This window comes from Lepidochelys kempii, chromosome 5 (genome assembly GCF_965140265.1).
Source record: "Lepidochelys kempii isolate rLepKem1 chromosome 5, rLepKem1.hap2, whole genome shotgun sequence".
Taxonomy (NCBI): Eukaryota; Metazoa; Chordata; order Testudines; family Cheloniidae; genus Lepidochelys; species Lepidochelys kempii.
Genome location: NC_133260.1, coordinates 131,732,109 through 131,751,808, shown reverse-complemented (window position 1 = coordinate 131,751,808; position 19,700 = coordinate 131,732,109). Strand labels below are relative to the sequence as shown.

The 19,700-nt window shown below is 43.9% G+C and overlaps 1 protein-coding gene across 9 annotated transcripts in view; it reads left to right on the top strand.

Annotated features, from left to right (window-relative positions):
- NRG1 (neuregulin 1) overlaps positions 1-19,700 on the top strand; it is a 707,377-nt gene that overhangs the window by 425,786 nt on the left and 261,891 nt on the right. Inside the window, exon 1 of one of the 9 annotated variants that reach the window (XM_073345931.1) lies at positions 8,043-8,061. The exons of the other annotated variants lie outside the window; for them this stretch is intronic. The gene's annotated coding sequence lies outside the window, so the exon portion shown is untranslated. Of the gene's footprint in view, positions 1-8,042; positions 8,062-19,700 lie in introns of those variants that run through there. 9 annotated transcript variants of the gene reach the window in all.

The following is a 19,700-nucleotide window of genomic DNA, read 5'->3' as shown; positions in this document are numbered from 1 at the left end:
AACAGTAAAACGACCGACTTCAATGAGTACTTTAGAAAAACCCAACCTCTGATTCCTAAAGGGATACTCTTAGTCCCGATACTAAACATCATCTCACTCCCACATTTTGGTCAGTAACTACGTCAATCTTCTGGGTAGGGGATTGGGGCCAGATGTTGGGAAAAGGCATTCTCCAAGCTCTTCAAATGCAGTTGCTTGCTAGAGACATCACACTATTTAACACATCGGGAGTAGCTTTGCAGAGACACTGATTGTGGTAATGTACTACCAGCCCTCAGTGTGGTGCTTTTCCTGCAGTCCTGTAGCTAGTGTAGATTGTGAGCTGTGTACAATGGACTAATCAGGCAAAGCCTCATGTTTCTCCATTATTGGAGGCCCACTCTAAGGAGATGTTGAATTAGATCCAGACTGATGTAAATCCATGACCATGGTGGAGCTATGCCAGCTGAGGATCTGGCCTCACTGAGCTTTCTCAAGAGGGGGAAGTGGAGAGGAAATCCTCCTAGGGGACAGAGAGATTTTGGGTAAATGTGTAGGAGGGCAGTAGGTCCAGGTACACAGTAAGTAGTCATCAGGTCATCAGTGGGAAGAGTTGGGGCTTGAAGGCTGAGAGGTAAGGAGTGGGATGGAGAGAAGAGAATTAGAGGTCTGATCCAAAACCCATTGCAGCCAATGAGAATCCTTCAGTGGGCTTTGGATCAGGCCCAGGGTGTAGAAAGAGCAGAGAGGATGAAGGGAGATGACAAAGATGGAAGAGAAGATGCAGAGAGATATCAGAAACAAGTGTTACAACAGGTGCAGGGGACCTGCAGGGATGGAGGGGTCCCATACTTCTTTCCAGGAAGAACTGTTTGTTGTGACTGAAACATCTAGGGTGCTGCTTGCCATGTGCCTTTTTAATTAGGCAGCCATTCGGTGCCATTGCACTGCATTGTGGCTTTCTCGTGTTGATCATTGACAGACGCTATTCCTCATGATATCTGCTGTCATCCCATTAGCAATTATCTGGCATTTGATGTTTCAACTTTAATACAAGGATATAAAATCATAGAAATGTAGGGCTGGAAGGGACTTCATGAGGTCATCTAGTTCATCACCCCACATTAAGGAAGGTCCATCCCTGTATACATAGGTGACACTATACCTAGACCATCCTGAAGGTGTGTTTGTCTAACCTATTCTTAAAAATCTCCAGTGACTGAGATATGGATTGGCTAAGGGTACAACTTTGATCATACACATCATCCAATATTTTATAGTGGGACAACTATTTATTTTTACAGCATTTAGGCCCCAATTTAGCAAAGCACCCCTGTTTAGCAAGCCACTTGAGCATGTTACATTTAAGCATGTGTTTAAATCTCATTGACTTCAGTGGGATGTAAGTACATGCCGAAAGTTAAGCATGTGCTTGCATACTTTGCTGAATCAGAACCTTAAATGGCAGACAAAATAATGTATAGCTAAGTGATAAAATATAAAGCTATATTTATACCTTGGGGTTCTGATGAGGTGACAAAACTGCATTATAAGATCCCCACTGGAATGATAACTTTGCCATGCTAGTGTAAAAGGAGTTCAGGGAAGACCCTGGAATGGATACGGATATGGCCTTGCTATCCGAGGGATACTACGGATTTTGCTAGTAAACGCCCCCTAGTGTTTATTGGGAGAACCACCTTACCAACCACTTTTTGCAATGAAAATGAGGGGAATTTACTTGATCATCATACAGGAAGAACATGCCACCTGTGAAACTGGTTGTTTTTTCCCCTAGTGTTGGCTGCATCATGCACCGTACAACAAGGCCAGTCTGAGAGAAGTTTCACAGCAGTTCGTCAGAGCACCGGTGCAGCCATTTTAAAATGTTACTTACCTTAGGAGATATCTTTGACACTGAAACCATCAGGGCAGAGGGACAATTTATAACTTAACACTTCAAAACTTAGAAAAATATGAATTGTTCAAAGCAAATTTTAAGCTGACATTTTTACTCACTAGCTGCGGTATGTGCCATCATGTTAGCTCTCTCGGTCTCCATCTTCCTCGCTATGGATTAATTTTGCCATAGTAGCACTTTGGGGTCCCAGATTAACTCAGGGCCCCATTGTGCTCGGCATTGTATGGACAGTAAGACTCGGTCGCTCCTGAAGAGCTGATAAGTCAAAGGGTGGGTTGGAAGCACCATTATCCTTTCTGTTCAACTTCACCTCTCTAAGGAACATCAGCCCATGCGGTATTGCTAACCTGGACTGGACTGTCTTTTTGCTGTCTATGGATGCCACAAAGATGAGGGCACATAATTCTTTCCAGTCTCCCTCTCCATTCAAATACTGCCAATTGGCCTCCGCTCGATGGGAATACTGAGCTTTGCCCGTTTTTACTAGCTCTAACCCCAATGGTGCATCACCCATGTTATAGCAGAGCAGTTACAGTTGACCTGTCTATTGTACTTATCTAGCCCTCTTGGCTATAGTACCTGAGCCCCTCTCCAAAGCTCCCTGTGAGGGAGAACAGAGCTGTTATCCCCACTGTACATATGGGGCACTGAGGCACAGGGCGATTTGCCCAAGAGGCACAGGCAGCCTATGGCAGAGCAAGGAGCTGAACCCTGGGGGGCTCTCATGTCCCCACCTAGCACCCCAACCACTGGACCATTCTTGCTCTCTACATGGGCCCAGTACGATAGTATTGAAACACTGTCTATAAACCCGTATGCTACTCTCATCTCACAGCATTTGCCTTTACAGCATGTTGTGCCTAGTGTTTTATTTTGTTTACTCTGTTGCCTTTTTAATAAAATTAAAATGAAACCTCCAGCTTTGCAAACTTCCTTCTTCTATCACCTTAAAATGGTACCCCGTCTGCAAACTCTTCGCTCACGCGAGCAGTCCTGCCAACAGCAGTAAGGCTGCTTCCATAAGGACTATTCCCAAAGGAAAAGTTTTGCAGGCCTTTACTTTGTGTTCAAAGTCTTCAGCAAGTTGTTTTAGGCTATCATAATATATCATTCTTGACTAAGGCCCAGATCCAGCTAATGCCAACCCTAAGCATTCAAGAATCATGAGTCATGGCCCAAAAGATCATGGGATTGACTTAAAAATCATGACATTTTCAAAGTAATAAGTGTGGAGATTTTCTATGTGCCTCCTGGCTTTTTTGAACCTTTAGGGCTCATATTTTCAAGCTTTTCTCCCCAACCATAAGGGCTAGAAATGGGCTTTTGATTTGTAAATGAAAGCTGAGATTCTGGTGTATTCACATGATTCCAGGGCCTGGGGCTTTAAGAACAATACCAGATATCATGAGACTTGGGATAAAATCTGAGGGCTGGCAACACTGCACCCTTCAGTAACTTTATACCTATGCGTCGTCCAAGTGAGTTCAATGGGATTAGATAAATGCCTAAAGTTACACACAAACATAAGTTTGTGCAGAAGCAGGTTCTGTATTTATACTCTCTGGTATCTGAAGAATAAAAAGAGTGTTAACAAAGAAAGCTAACATGGTGGTGTGAAAAGCATGTGAAAGCCATGGCAATCTGTACTTGCCCTTTAACAATCAGAATTTTTGTTAACAGGTATCTGTATGGCTTCTCTCCTGATTCTCCATGATGTACATCACTTTCACCATGTTCTTAAAGGTTGGGCACATTGGGCTTTTGTCTTTGTTTTGGTTTAAGGTTAAGGAAGACTTTGGAATGAAGCATATTTAAAATATGCAGCCAACCCCAGCCAATTATACTAACATCTCAGTGTGGATTGCCTTTGCCGTTCAAATAATAACAAAACCTAGGCTTGAGCTGGTTAGCAGTTGGGTGGCAAGGCAAAGGCAATTAATCACACACTGACACGCTCAATCAGCAGAATTAGAATGTGCCTCTTTAAACACAGATAAAGGCCTAGTTAATTATCTATGGTGGATAGGGTACTTGCTCATGTCTAATCGGCCTTTGGTCTCTCTTCCTTGGGGAGGCAGTTTATTATTTGCTAACTCCAGATCTGAAAGTGCCAAGAAACTGGGTTGTTGGGTTTTTTTTAGAATCCTTTTTTTATGGAAACGTCCTGGCATATTTAGTCAGACCATTGTTTCTCACACCTTCTCCCAAAGGTCAGGTAGAGAAAACCTGCCTTTGATCAGAACATTTCTGTACTTGGTTCTTTGTTGATCAGAGAAGAGTAATATTTTATTGTGGTCTGGAAAGAAAGCGTTCAAATATGTCACACCCACTTGCTCCCTTACTCAAAGGACTCTGTTCCATCTGTATCCGAAGGAATTAGTACAATGGTTCTCGTCAATTGACATTTCAGCTGGCAAACCTGGTACCTTTGGCACACTACCGTGGAGGCTTAAAAGGAAGGGGGACCACCACTTTAGTTGCTTTGTGTGATGTATTGAAACCTCTGTGAAAATTGTAGGCTGTCACTTCAAATTTCAAGGGTTTTTCATGGTCCTGCCAGCAGGTGAATGTGTTCTGTAGGGAAGAGTCCGATCTGGGCCTAATAGAAGTCAGCCTGCAGCCAACCAGCCTAGAACAAAGTGAGTTGAGTTGTACCTCTCTCTTTTAGGGACCAGCCCGCTTTGTCTCTCTGGTTTCGGGATTCTTGTGTATTATTGTTGTGAGTTCTAAAAAATAAAGTCGTGTTACGTTGTGACCTTCCAGCCATAATATTTGTTTTTATCTAACATCTACGCTGCTGCTGGGAGTGAGCGTCCCAGTCTGGGTGGACAGACACCCCTCGCTAGCACACTCAGAACAGAGTGTGGCCATTGAGGCACGGGTAGTACCCAAGCCCACCCAGCCCCCTGGGTCCACACACGCTTGTGCCACCATGTCCACACTGCCATTTCTAGCACGCTAGCTCAAAGCTCCCGCGTACACATACCTTGTGTATGCGGTGAACACTGCACTTGGTTGATGGCCAGTTGCAGCAGGTCTTGTGCTGCAAAGATGTTTCCTGTATGCCCTTCCCCCCTCATCCGCCCACTCTCCCTGATCTCCAGAGCAAGGGCACAAGTGACAACGGCAGCAGTGCAGAAATCGAAGAGGCAGCAGGCAGGTCCACGAAGAGGAAGGAGAGGAGGAAAGGTAGCACCTTGTTGCTCACGGTAGGGAAGCAGAAAAGCCCTTAGGTTTGTTTTTTTAATGTCATGAAATAATAAAAAGATAAATAGTAAGTCTATGGAGAGTTCATGAGACTGGTCACTTTAGACTTCTAGTGAGTGCTTGTAATGTAACGACTGTGCAAACCAGGCTTAGGAATGAGGGATGAGTTGGCACAGTGTTCTCTCCAGACCGGTGCTGCGTATGAGAGAAACGAAATTTGTAATATTCACCAGCCATTGAGGCCAAAATTTTCAAACTTGGTTGTCTACACTAGATTGCACCCTCAGCAACTTTGCAGATGACACTAAGCTTGGGGGAGAGGTGGATACGCTGGAGGGTAGGGATCGGGTCCAGAGTGACCTAGACAAATTGGAGGACTGGGCTAAAAGAAACCTGATGAGGTTCAACAAGGACAAGTGCAGAGTCCTGCACTTAGGACGGAAGAATCCCATGACAGCTACAGGCTGGGGATCGACTGGCTAAGCTGTAGTTCTGACGAAAAGGACCTGGGGATTGCAGTGGGTGAGAATCTGGATATGAGTCAGCAGTGTGCCCTTGTTCCCAAGAAGGCTAAAGGCATATTGGGCTGCATTAGTAGGAGCATTGCCAGCAGATCAAGGGAAGTGATTATTCCCCTCTATGCGGCATTGATGAGGCCACATCTGGAGTATTTAACTATTCATGGGTCAACCATGGATTAATGAATAATCAGATACATTAGAATAACAAGTAAATTGGATTCTGCTTGAACATATTCTATTAAGTCTGGCTACATTCATGGAATAAATTACTCATTTTGAATTATTCACTCAGCTCTAATAGAGAAGAATTTTCACCAGAAATGTTGATTAGTATATTTGGCAGAATTATAAATTGATTGGATGGATGGCAGGCAGTAGATGTGAAATACTTAGATTTTATGAGAGTATTTGATATTGCATTGAAAAATGTATCCAGATTGTATTAGGTGTTAAGCACCATCAACAAAGTCCTGAATTGAGTTAGGAGAGATGTACTCCTAACTGGTATCTAGACATGTACTCTTAGTACCAGATTTAATTAATCTCCTCGTAAATGTTCTGGAAGAAGGTGCAAACAACACACAAATTCACAGACTATTAGGTTGAGAAAAGCTGAGACCACTGATGAGGACAAAAGGGACATAAGGGTTGAGAAATGTATCTGGAGAGGAAACAGAACGAAAACAATTAATTAAATTAAATCTTTCAAAGCACAAGGGTCCCCAGTCACTGCCCAAATGCCAATTTTACACACGGACTTCCCTCTGCAATATTAGGAATTGGGTAGTAGCCAAACCTGTGAGTAAAATATTTCTTAGAGTGGGTATCCTTGGAGAAATATAATTCTTAATTGCATTTGACTTTTTAAAATGTGCTTATCTATGCACATGTACCATAAGGTGCTGTGGGCTAAGCCAGCCCCGATTACAAGATGAGCCCTGCCGGAGGGGAAGAATTCCCAATATAAAAGGCACCAGGAATCTGCAGGGCAGAGGGCTATGGCTGAGAGAAGTAGCTGGGACTGCCAGGAAACTGGAGCTGGAACTGATGAAAGACTTGTGTTTGTTTGGGACTTTGGAGTTCTGTTTCTGACAAACTCTGCTGGCAGCTGCCTGGTGAAGACTGAATTAAAAGGCTTGGGGCTGAGAATGCAACTGGAAAAGGGGTGAGTTTTAAAGAGGCCTTAAGTCAAAGGAAAATAGAGTTGGGTGGTGGCCATGGTGCCACAGGCCCTGATTCAGCAAAGCATGTGTTTAGCTTTAAGCCCAAGTTTATTCTGCAAAAACACTTAGGCCCTGATCCAGCAAAGGACTTAAACATGCCCATAACTTAAAGCATGGAAGTAGCCCCGTAGAATTCCGTGGGATCAATCACATACCTTAACTTAAGCATGTGCTCAAGTGCTCTCCTGGATCAGGGCCTTTGGTCCCAGTTCTGAAAAGCTCTTAAGCACATGCTTAAGGCCTGTTGATTTCAATGGGACCCAAAAGGTGGATTTCATTACAACATAATGACTTAGGACATGCAAAGAAGATAACAATTCCACTGCAACATGTTGATTCTGAACATATTTTTTTCTCTTTAAACATCAGGAAATGTAAGCTGAGATTTTTCAAGTTTGCATTTTTACAATTCATGGTCTCATTAGTCATCATTTTTAATGCACAAAAAAAATAGGTAGTAGGTGTATATGACTTTAGCAGAACTAATCACATAGCGAAGTATTTAGTGTGACTCACGGTGGCAGAATCTTCCCCTTCCTCACTGTAGAAAATGTGCACAAAGGGATTGAGTTGGAAGGAAAAAAAGTGCTACTCTTCTCAGCTCCACCCACAAAACAAGCTCCACCCACTAGAGACGCACATTTTGCTGCTTTGATTTTAGATTGGTTTTCAGTGACCCGGTGACTGCCCCTTAGCTCATTACTAGCCAGTCAGACTACAAACAAGTTAAGTGCAAATGTATGAATGTTCTCACTTGGGAGAATTGTTTCTTGTTTGCACTGCGGACTTTTCAGAGTTTAGTGCTGGGGATTTTCAAACCTGCCTGGGAGATGCAGGTGTACAAGTCCCACTGAAATGAATGGCACCTAATTGCCAAAGTTCCCTGAAGATCTCAGCTTGAAAGTGTATCATCAAGTAGTTTCAAGGCATATAGTGTGTAAATATAGCCAGGAACACAGACTGCTACAAGGAGCATTTACTTCTACAATACATTAGGCAGGAACTTCAAACAAGTATTTAGTTTTTTATTTATCTACAGATGAAGAGTGCCTATCCCAGAGTGTTCGATATGTGTATTTCTGTAAACATAGTCCTGCACAAGGATCATCTTCTCTGAGCCTTCAGATGAATCAAGGAGGATGGTTCCTCCACCTGTCACTGGATGGAGTCAAACAGGAGGAATGTCTTCTGAGAACCAAGCCTCTAAAAGGTACCAGAGCTTCCACACAGCTGGCTTTCCGTTGGCCAGGCCAGCTCTCTTTCACCGTAACATGTGACTCATTTATGGCTCTAAGGAAAGCAGTAAATCTAATATATCAGTATTGAGTCTGGGATCACACAACTTCGACTCAGACTCAAAGTTAGACTGCATTATTTATTACCTATCTGCACTGGCTTCTGTAAGGTGGTCGGCCATGCAGATTCCTTGTTCTGTGTGATTTTTATTTAACAGATAAACTCTAACCTTGATGAGCAGTTTGATTTCTTGAAAGCCTTCTATTGATTCCCCCCGGCTTGTATTCACTGTTATGACTATGCTATAATGTAAAATGATGGGTTAATGCAAGTGCTTGGTCATGCTAGAATAGAATAAGCAGCTGTATAGCACCGTTCAGCTTTTCAGATAGTAACGAATTCATTCTCACAGCACCTCTGTTCGACATTTTTTGTGATTTTTTTATTTTATTTTACAGTCCGTTGCTTAATCAAATTTTGGTCACTGAGATACAGTGGTGAGGTGTGGCATTGACACTTAGACCAGCTGACACATTAGGCCTGATTCTCATTTACGCTAAACCACCTTACATGGCTCTGGCAGTGTAAAGAAGCCTTAAAGTGGGCATTAATTACATTTACATTAATACTAGAATGGTGTAAATTGGCCTTAGTGTGAACGAGAATAAGGTTTGATAAGAATAGTGCTTGGTTTTTACAGATGCAAGTGGCAAACTATCACTGCAGCAGGTCACTTCTCTTTCTAATGGATCTGGGATGAGGCTGTAGGATGACGGATAAGGAAACTGAGAAACGTGTTGAGCAAATGGGCATGATGTTGTGTGGTAGATTTTAAGGGAGTTTGGTTTTTTTAAGTTTGTTGAATCTCCAAAATATTTCCCACATTTGACCATTAAAACGAGACTTGCTTTGCTTTCAGGGTGCATTCTACATGGTTGCATTGGTCTCCCCAAGTCCCTTAAATTTGTTGTAAATACCTGCAGCCCTGATGTCAGAAAGAATAGCATATAGTCCTCTTTCTAAAACTCATAGTCTGTTCAAGTGGATAATTGATTGGACAGCTGACTAAGCACTCTGACCTCTCCAGTATCCAGCAAGATTGATGGCTCTTCCCTTCTTTCCTGGTGAACTGAAGCATGCAAGCCTACCTTTTGTTGTTGTGGAAACATTGAGTGCTTAGATGGCCCTTTATTTAGGTGGCATCAGTGAGATAACCTGTGAGGCAGGGAAACACAGGGCAGTGGGAAGACAATGGATGAGGATCAAAGCAAACAGGAGGCAAAGTGTTCATAAAGTGGGAAGTGGATGAAGAGGAGGATAGATGACCACAGAAGCAGAAAGCCAATCAAGTGGAGTATTCATTATTTTCTGGCATTGAGTCAGAACTAGACCCGTGTCAATAACAATGGCTGAACCAAAAACTTCATGCTGGTCTAGGAAGGAGGTGCACTGTGTGGATGGCAGGCCCCAGCAGGATTTTGTGGTGAGTAAACTAAGAGATCCTCCTTCTTTAAACTTATCAAATGGTGTATCCACCCCATCTTGACATGCTCCTTCTAGCATGTGCTCTCCATACCACCATCCTGTCCACTGGACAATGGAACTCCAATGCTGTGGCAAGAAGAAGTCTCTCTATGCTTTTCACGCAATCAAGGCAATTAGCATTTAGTCACTTGTTTGCTGTTGAGCAGCACACCTCACATTTTATCAAGCAAAACACAATTGCAATTGGGAAGCATCTGATGATGACAGGCATCAAGGGATTTTGCACTAATTTTTTTTTAAGGAGAAAGTAGGAGGAAGAAACTGAAAGTGAAGCCTGGGAACAGCTGGCCTCGCATTTGGGTCACCCAGTTATCCAAACCCAGATTTGTAAAGCTAACAACATGGGAGTAAATCCACCGTATACTTCGGATTTCATCTGATACCCACATGCTGAAACTGCCTCTCTGGGGCATGCGTACCCTGCTTCAGGAAGCAACGCTGAACTTGAGCATCACTTCCCGAGCTGCTCATCTGAACTTGCTGTTACTTGTCTGCACAAAAGGGTCTCAGTGAACTCCACTGAGTAGCGTTAGCACAATGACGTCAGTTTACTATGAGAGGAAGTTCCCACCTGCTCAAGCACGACTGCAGTCAACAGAAAATCCAGCCACAGGGAGCCTCTATAAAGGATTTGTATTTTTATGGATAGGCGTTAGCAGGCATAGATGTGTGGTGGGAGGACCAGCATATGTCCTGCTATATATTTCCATGCACAAAGCCCTACCACTTTCAGGCAGATTGACCTCTGGTTTAGATTAATAAGGCTACAAAATCCAGAAAGGAAATTCTGCTCAAGCAAGTACAAACTGTGTGTGTCTCTCTCTGTAGCAGGCTGCATCTGAGCATGAAATGACAGCTGCCTTTACAGCAGGACAGCTGCCTCTCTCCATTTCAGTGTGCACCACAGAGACCATAAGCTGTGCCAGATGCAAGCTGCCTCCACCACGTGCGCTACAATGCCGCATTATTTTGTGTGTCATGCTGCTTCCCATTTTCGTAGCTATTTTTCCTTTAATTTCCTAGTTGTTACTGAACATGTATATTACAATGGTGCACAGGGGCCAACCAGTCCAGGGCCACATTGTGCTACGTTCTGTACAAGCATATATAGGGGAGAAGCTTCAGAAGGGCCAAAGGGAATTAGAGGCATAAGTTCTACTGATGTTCAACTGGATGCCTATCTGTTCAGTTCCTTTGAAAATCTCCTTCATTGGAAACAGTGCTCCCTGCCCCAAAGAGCCTACAGTCTAAAAGATACAACATAACAGATGGCCAGGCATACAAATGGGCAGGGAAGGAGTGGTAATAAAAAAATTAATGGAAGTTTTAGCACAGACTGGCTGTGTGCACAGTTTATTTCATCTTATGTTTCTTCTCTTTTTAAAGAAGAGAACCATAAACAGTAAGAAAAAACGTAAGAAGTGAGCTGTAGCTCAAGAAACCTTATGCTCAAATAAATTGGTTAGTCTCTAAGGTGCCACAAGTACTCCTTTTCTTTTTGCGAATACAGACTAACACGGCTGTTACTCTGAAACCTAAGAAAAAACGGCTTCCAATACATTTTCAGTAGTCAAGAGCTTCTCATGTCTGTTTTCAGGGTCACACCTGTTGTTAACATATCATCCTGTGTTCAATAAATAACGCTTCTTTAAAATTATTTGCGAGGGGTGGGGAGGGGAGAGGAAGGGGGAAACCCTCTGGCATTGTGTATTTTTCATTTCCAATCCTGAGAAGATCAGCAGGAGCTTCAGTGTTAAAAGAGCTCTCCATCTCTCTCCGTGCTCGATTCTTTTTATAGAACTAGTAACTTGACACAAAAGTATCTTCGCAGAAAAACCATCACCTGTTAATAAGGTCATTTTACGTATGAAGATGAAGGTGATGGGGAAAACTGATGTTTTCAGTTAATTCAGCACCTTTCCTAAGCCAACAAAGACTTGTTTATACTTCCATTGCTTTTTACACCGTAGATTAGTATCAGACCTTCATTAATATGAAGGTGCAACCCACAAAAAACTTTTTATTTCTACTATAACAGAATGCTAGGCCTAACACACAAGCACACTGCAATGGCTTTTTAAGTCTGCATATGCAACCTTACTCCAGGCTAAAAGTTGACCTTTTCTCAAAAATGTTTTTTTTTAATTGCTAATTGAAAAATGTTCTTTGTATGTAACTAATATAAGGGGAGGGTTTTTTAAAGGTGCCTAGCAGATTTGGGAGCACAAGTCTCATTGAATTACAGTGAGACTTGTGCTCTTAAACCCCTTAGGCACTTTAGAAAAGTTCCCCTTAATTCATAAATAAAATTTAACCATTAAAAGTGCAAATATGTGAGGCGTTTCACACAGGAGTATTGCAGTAGCACACATTTGTGTCCTTGTAACTAAAAAAATACTGTTGTAATAATAGTTGATTATTGACTGGCAGATAGAAAAATTCCCTTTCATATGACACTTATCATGGAAGGCAAAAGTAAGAAAGGACAGAATATCTGGAGCACTTGGCCCATTTGGCATTGGTGAAACAAATGATAGAGGAGAAAGATTCATAGAATTTTGCAAGAAACATGACTTCATTATCAGCAGTGCTTATTCTGAACAAAAAGTGCAAGGTGTATATGAGACTCACTGAGAAGGACGTATAAAAACCAAATTGATTTTATCACGGTTAACCATAGATACAGAAATAGTGTTAGGAAGGTTAAAGTAATGCCAAGTGCAGATTGTGGATCAGATCATAGAGACCAAATATCAAACTGAAAAAGTTACAGAAAGCCAAACACTATCTAGGATGGAACCGTGGAGGTCTGAGGTCTGAATCATGAGATATAAAATCACTACCAAGAAGACGTGATGCAGATCATTAATGCGAACAAAGACCAAGTCACTTGGGAATGTCTGAAAGATGGTATCAAAGAAGCTGCAGATAAATATGTAGGGAAGAAGTTAATAGCTAAGAAAGTCCCATGGATAACGTCACCGCTGTAATGGACAAAAGAAGAAAAGTAAAGGCACAAAGATGAACAGAAAAAAAAAGGAATACTGAAGATTAAAAATGATAAAGAATAAATGCAGATTAGTAAAGTCTGAATGAATGACTGGATCAGCAATTGGATAAAGCAAACGAACAAAGTGAGATGTATCAAAAGGTAAGTGCCATAAATTATAGAAGAAGGGTAACCCTTAAGGACAAAAATGGACAATATGTGGCAGACCCTAAAGACAAGAAGAACAAGCGATGACAAGAATATACCAATTAGTAAAAGGCCTGATAAACCTCAACTAGAGATCAATCAAGTCAGCCCACCAATAATGGATGAAGAATCATGGCAGCAATAAAAAGACTTTTGAATGGAGAAGCACTGGGATGTGATGAAATACCAGCTGAATTGTTAAAAAAAAAATAGGGGCCAAAGGCTTAAAAGCCCTTTGAGAGGTAATGAAGAATCGGTTTGAGCCAGGAGAATTGCCAGAAGACTTTACAAAGTTCATTGTGTTTCCAAATCTCCAAAAAGAACAACACTATGGATTGTCAAGATTACAAACAAACAGCCTACTATCCCATGCCTGTAAGATACTTTTGCAAGTTGTTCAAGACCAAATACAAGGAAGGATTGACAAGGAAATAAGCAAACAACAATACAGCTTCAAATGTGGAAAGGGCATGATAGTCACCATTGTGAACTTGAAGCTTATATTACAAAGATCAATTGAAAGAGAGAAAACAGTATACTTGTGTTTTATTGACTTCTAAAAATCAATTGACAAGCACCACTACTTGAAATTGCTCAACATATTGTAAACTGTAGGGATTGATGGATATGAACTCAAAGTAATAAAACAATTATACTGAAATCAGAAGGAGACTATAATGGGAGATGAAAATACAGAACAGAGATCAAGAGAGAAAGAGTGAGACAAGTTTGTATAAGTTTGTATAATGTCAGCAGAGGATCATACAGAATGGACTGCCATGGTTGCAAACGTCCAGTAATGGGGATGCCATATAAGATGATGATCATGATTTATTTGCGTAAGCAGTTTCCTGTTATGATCAAACAAAAAATAAAATTGCTTTCCAGTTTCGTTAAACCAAGAGAGAATAATATTTCATGCAGGTAGCTTTTGAAATTTCATTTAGTCCCAAATCGGGATGAAGTCAATGTTGGAATTTTTCATTAAACAAAATATCCTGAAATTATAAATTTTGACCTTTATATTATAATATAACATAACATAAAAGTCAAAATGATAAAGTCCAAAACATTTTGGCCGTATCAAAACAAAAAGTTTTGGTCATTTCCTGTTGAAAACTTTGACAAAATTGCTACACTTTTATTTTGTTGAATCAGGATAAATAGCCCAACTTGATTGTCATGCACATTGTGTAAAGAGTTGTCACTTTGGATGGGCTATCACCAGCAGGAGAGTGAATTTGTGTGGGGGGGTGGAGGGTGAGAAAACCTGGATTTGTGCTGGAAATGGCCCACCTGATGATCACTTTAGATAAGCTATTACCAGCAGGACAGTGGGGTGGGAGGAGGTATTGTTTCATATTCTCTGTGTATATATAAAGTCTGCTGCAGTTTCCACGATATGCATCTGATGAAGTGAGCTGTAGCTCACGAAAGCTTATGCTCAAATAAATTGGTTAGTCTCTAAGGTGCCACAAGTACTCCTTTTCTTTTTGCGAATACAGACTAACACGGCTGTTACTCTGAAACCAATGGAAGACTGTTCCTGCAGAAAATTCAGTTCTGAAACATGACTGCTTATAGCCTTCCACCACTTTTAAAGTATTTCATATAACAACTCTGGAAATTCTTGTTCTCCATCTAAATGTCTTTGGACATTTGAATCCTCCTAAGTTTGTAGCCTCAATATCCTGTGGCAATGAGTTCCACCAGCTAATTATATGTTGTATGGTGAAATATTTCCTTTTGTCCATTTTGACTTATCCTACCCCTGAAGAAGTAACACTGAAGACCAAAGAGAGGGGCCTTTCCTAAAGACTATCTGAACTGGCCAAAGGAAATAATGGGAATCTTATGGCAGAACCTATTCTTCTGCAATATCTAGACCAAAGAGTTCTGCGTATGCTTTTCTGAAGCACCCAGAGTCTCTGAATCCTTTTGAAAACATTCACCCACCAGCAATAAACTATGAAGAAACTTCTATAGTAGAAGTTCAGTTATTATAACCAGTAGTACCTATAGTAATACCTCTATCCAGCAAAGCACTGAAGCACATATGTAATGTTAAAGCACAAGTGGTCCCATTGACTTCAATGGGATGAGACGAGTCCCATGCTTAAAGTTACACACGCACTTCACCGTTAGTGTATATTTGTACAACAGAAAATATCCAAGGTACAAAATAGTTAAGTGCAGCTGTTGGAAGCCTGCATGTGAAGGGCATTGTAGAATTAAGAGATACGAGGCCTTTTTCCAATGCAATTCTTTTTCAAGTACACTACGCTGGAGAAGACACTGTTCAGCTGCAGTTTGACATTGTACTGTTTTGTTGTGATTCAACTGGCCAGTTCATCCTTAAAATATGCAAAACGCTTGTTAGTGGAGGCTGTGGGTGTGCATACTTTGCTTGCCATCTGGTGACCAAGTAAGAGGTAGGGACGTTGCAGAAAATAGCTCCTGCAGGACATTTCATCAATGTCATTGTCTGGTTTTTTCATGTACATGCAGCAGTGTAGTTCCTAGGAGTCTGGGCTGTCCTGGGGCTGGTCTGGTCTGTTTCCTGAGTTCTTCTGAGTTGGGCAGGAGGTGAGTGTCCTGGTCCCTTGCAGTAAACACAGAGGTTCATGTCTGTTGTTGACATACTCTCTCCTCCGGGTTCTGACATTGGTGACCCAGCCTGACCTGCATGGGTTCAGGACTCAGTTGTACAGGTCTCAATGTGGAGGGTGGGCATGCGGGTGTTGAGCCAACTCTCCTTTCCTCCATCTGTTCATGAAGACAAGAGTCAGTGCACAGGGCGAAGTCAATCAATATGGCTAGATGGGTGGGGTTTTGACCCGGGCTAGTTCATCTTGTAGCTCAACATTGAGCCCCCCACCAGAGCGGGTAAAGTTGGGCTGCCTCATTCCATTCAGCATCAGCCATGAGCTGTCGGAAAAGTGCAGCATAGGAGGTGGCTAGCTCTTGCCCCTGGCAAAGCTTCCAGGAGGCAGCCTCTGCCGAGTGGATGCGGTGTGGGTCATTGAAGATTGTCATGAAGGCATCCCAGTTGGAGAGCACAGGGCTGCTCTGCTCCAACAGTGAGGGAGGCCCAATTGAACTCTTCGCTGGAGAGCAGGCTGAGTGCTAGTCCTACCTCAGTCTGGTTTGTGGGGTACACTAAGGGGTGGAGCAGGAAGAGCAGCCGGCATTGGTTCAGGAAACCTCAGAATTTCCAATCATCCAGCTGGGCAGGGGATGGTGCAAGTGATGCACAGTCTATTTGGACACGTAGTGTCGCAGCTTCTCCCTGTGAGCGTGTGAGCTGCCTGCATAGGGGCTGGGCCTCGGCAGTGACCTGTGCCATCTGAGCCTGCAACCGGTCTATTTGTTCGCGCAGGGCCTGTGCTTCGGGTCCACACTGTGTAGCATGGTTCTCCGCCTGCAGACAGGTGACCTTAGGGAGCCACTGGTTGGCAGACAGCCCGTCCCTTCTATCATCTGTGGAGGGGTTAGATGGATTGAGGAGGATGCAGATAGTCTGAGCAAACTGTCATGGCAGGGACAAGAGTAGTCAGAACTAGTGGTTGTAGCAGGAGTTGGGCTGAGTCAGGTTCTGGGGTCAGAGTCTGAGAGGTGCCTTTTGGGTGAATTGACAGTTAGGCGTCAGGAGGCAGGCAGAGGCAGGTTACCAGGAGATTGGGGACAGGCACCACATTACAGACAGCAATTGAATAACAAAGCTGAGGACAAACCAGGGTCAGAAACCAGAGTCTAGGGTCTATCACAAGCAGAGTCTAGAGCAGAGACAGACAGGCAGTCTGTGTTCTTGATCAGACAGCTCCCCTTCATGGCTTCCTGGTTTATATACTGGTATCAGCCAATCAGGCGGCTGTGAGGGGCTGCCACTCTGGTCCTGTTGGGCAGAACTTCCTGCCAAGCCCAGCCTCACAAGGTCCTCCCATGGGAGCCCAGCCTAAGCCTCCGGTGATGATGTGGAAGTGTCAGCAGCCCAGAGCCCCCTTGAATCCAGCTTTCAGCCCTGCAGGTTCTAACACTGGCTGTTTCTAAACCTTGGTTTTCATTCTTGGCAGTCATCACATTAGCTAGAGAACACCATTAATCTGCTTCCACTTTATATAAATGACTCTGTGTAACAAGAAGAAAAAGTGAAGGGTATTCTGGGAATTCTGTTCTCTTTCCCATAGCCTTCTTCCCCATCACAAAATTACCTGCCCTCTGGCACCAGCAATCAGCACGCCTGGCGTGAGTCTTTCAGCAAATGGTGTGGAGGTCAACCTGCCGCTAAATCGCTGCAGTTGTGAATCAGTGCCAAACATCTCTTTGCTCATTTGCAATGAACTGTCTCAACCGGTTGCACTTCTTTTAAATACAGTCCAAAGACCAAATAGGAAAGCCTTTTTCTGTCAGATGAGGATATGATGGAGGAAGAGACAGGGGTTGGTGAATAATCTAAAGGGGACTCAGCAAACCTTTAAGTTACTGTTATTTCTTTCTATTACAGTAGTGCCTAGAGTTGCCAGAAGAGATCAGGGCCTCCTTGTGCTAGGTTCTGTACATGCAGGTAGTGAGAGGCAGTCCCTGCCCCAAGCTGCTTACTCTCTGAAGAGACAAGACAGATGAAGGGTGGGAGGAAGGATTGTTACAGGGCACTGAAATGGAGAGGAAGTAAACGATTTGCTTGAGGTCACACAAGGCATCTGTGGCAGCACTCGGAACTGAACACAGGTCAGATCCAGGGCTGATCGAAGGCAGTGGGAATCTTTCCATTGACTTCAGCAAGTTTTTGATCAGGCCCCATCTGAGGAACTCAAAACACTTTCCAAAGAAAGTGAAATAAGCAAATATTACAGGGGTAGGCAACCTATGGTACACGTGCCAAAGGCACTCACACTGCCTGGGTCCTGGCCACCGGTCCAGGGGCTCTGCTGCTGGCCTGGGGTACCAGCCGATGGTCCCCTGCCAGCTGGGGTTCCGTCTGCCGGCCCTGCTCAGCCCGCTGCCGGCCCCGGCTCCCAGCCACCGGTCCGGGGTGCTCTGCTGCTGGCCTGGGGTCCTGGCCACCGGCCCTGGGCTCTGCAGACACCCCCAGCTGTGGCCCACTGGCCCCCGCCTGGGGCAGTGAGGGCTGCAGACAGGAGCAAGAGAGTGCACAGCTCAGCACCCCACCTTAAAAATGGTTCCAGCACCACTGTAGTGGGATATTTTAAAGTCCTGATTTGCTGCTTACATCACTCTCACGCCACGTGGAACAGCGCGCTGCGTTTGACATTGAGATTAGAATGTACACGCAAGAACTGGAATCAGAATTTTCGGACAGATTTCCAGCGATTTGGCCCAGTGCTTTCTTTTCTAATTAAACCTGAAAAGTTCAAAGAAAGCAACTTGGATTTATCTGTATTTCAGTGGATAGGTGTTGAAGATTTCGAAATGCAGCTCGTTCAGTTAAAAGGCTCAGAATTGGGGGCATCAAAGTTTGAAGATCTGCGGAGTGCACTTGAAGCTACTGAGAGAGATCATGGGGCATCTATTCTGACCTGCTGGACGTCCCTGCCAGTGAAATTTAACTGTTTGAAGAAAATTGCGTTTGCAATGCTTTCAGCATTTCGATCCACATACCTGTGTGAACAGGTATTTTCACACATGAAATCTGTCCTCTGTCTCTCTTGGAGCCAGTTAACAACTGATCACTCAGAAGCCTGTGTGCAGCTTAAAGTATCCAAATACCTGCCAGATGTTGGAAAACTCAGCAAGGAAAAGCAAAGGCAAGGATCACATTAAACTGATAAGATCTGCATTTTAATTTAATTTTAAATGAAGCTTCTTAAACATTTTAAAAACCTTATTCACTTTACATTCAACAATAGTTTAGTTATGTATTATAGACTTAGAGAAAGAGACCTTCTAAAAACCTTAACATGTATGACTGGGAGGCGAAACCTTAAATTAGAGGGAATGAATGAAGACTCGGCACCCCACTTCTGCAAGGTTGCCGACCCCTGGAATATTATTATCCAAAAGGCTTGGAGGATAAAGCACAATTTTTAAAAGGGCACCCAAAATATGACACTTAAAATTGGGTTCCACTTTTAATATTTGTGCTTAAGTGACTGGTGCAAGGTCACACAGGAAGTTTTTGTCAACACCAGGAAAAGAAACTGGGGCTCTAGGCTGCCATTCCTCTACCTTACTCTATACAGCGGTTCGCTGAACCCGGTTTGCACGGGTTCACTGGAACCGGTTGTTAAATTTAGAAGCCTTTTAGAACCGGTTGTTCTGCAAGGCACAACCAGTTCTAAAAGGGCTTCTAAATTTAACCAGCCAAAAGTGGCACCTTAGGCGCCGACTCCATGGGTGCTCCGGGGCTGGAGCACCCACGGGGAAAATTTGATGGGTGCAGAGCACCCACCAGCAGCTTCCCTATCGGTCCCCGGCCCCAGCTCACCTCTGCTCTGCCTCCGCCCTTGAGTTACGCTCCGCCCCGCGAATCAGCTGTTCACAAGGGAAGCCAGGTCGGGCTGAGAAGCAGGCGGCGGCTTCGCGCTCAGGCCCAGGGAGGCGGAGGTGAGCTGGGGTGGGGGGCGCGAGGAGGGCCACCCGCGCCGCAGCAGGTAACCCAGGGCGGGGGGGCGCAGGGGAACCGCTCCCCACCCCAGCTCACCTCCGCCTCCCTGGGCCTGAGCGCGAAGCCACCGCCTGCTTCTCAGCCCTCCCAGGCTTCCTGCTGAACAGCTGATTCACAGGAAGCCATGGGGGGGGCCGCGAAGCAGAGCAGCTCGTTCAGGGGAGGAGCCAGAGGCGGAGGGGAGGTGAGCTGGGGCTGGGCATGGGGCGGGGAGCTGCTGGTGGGGGCTCTGCACCCACCAAATTTT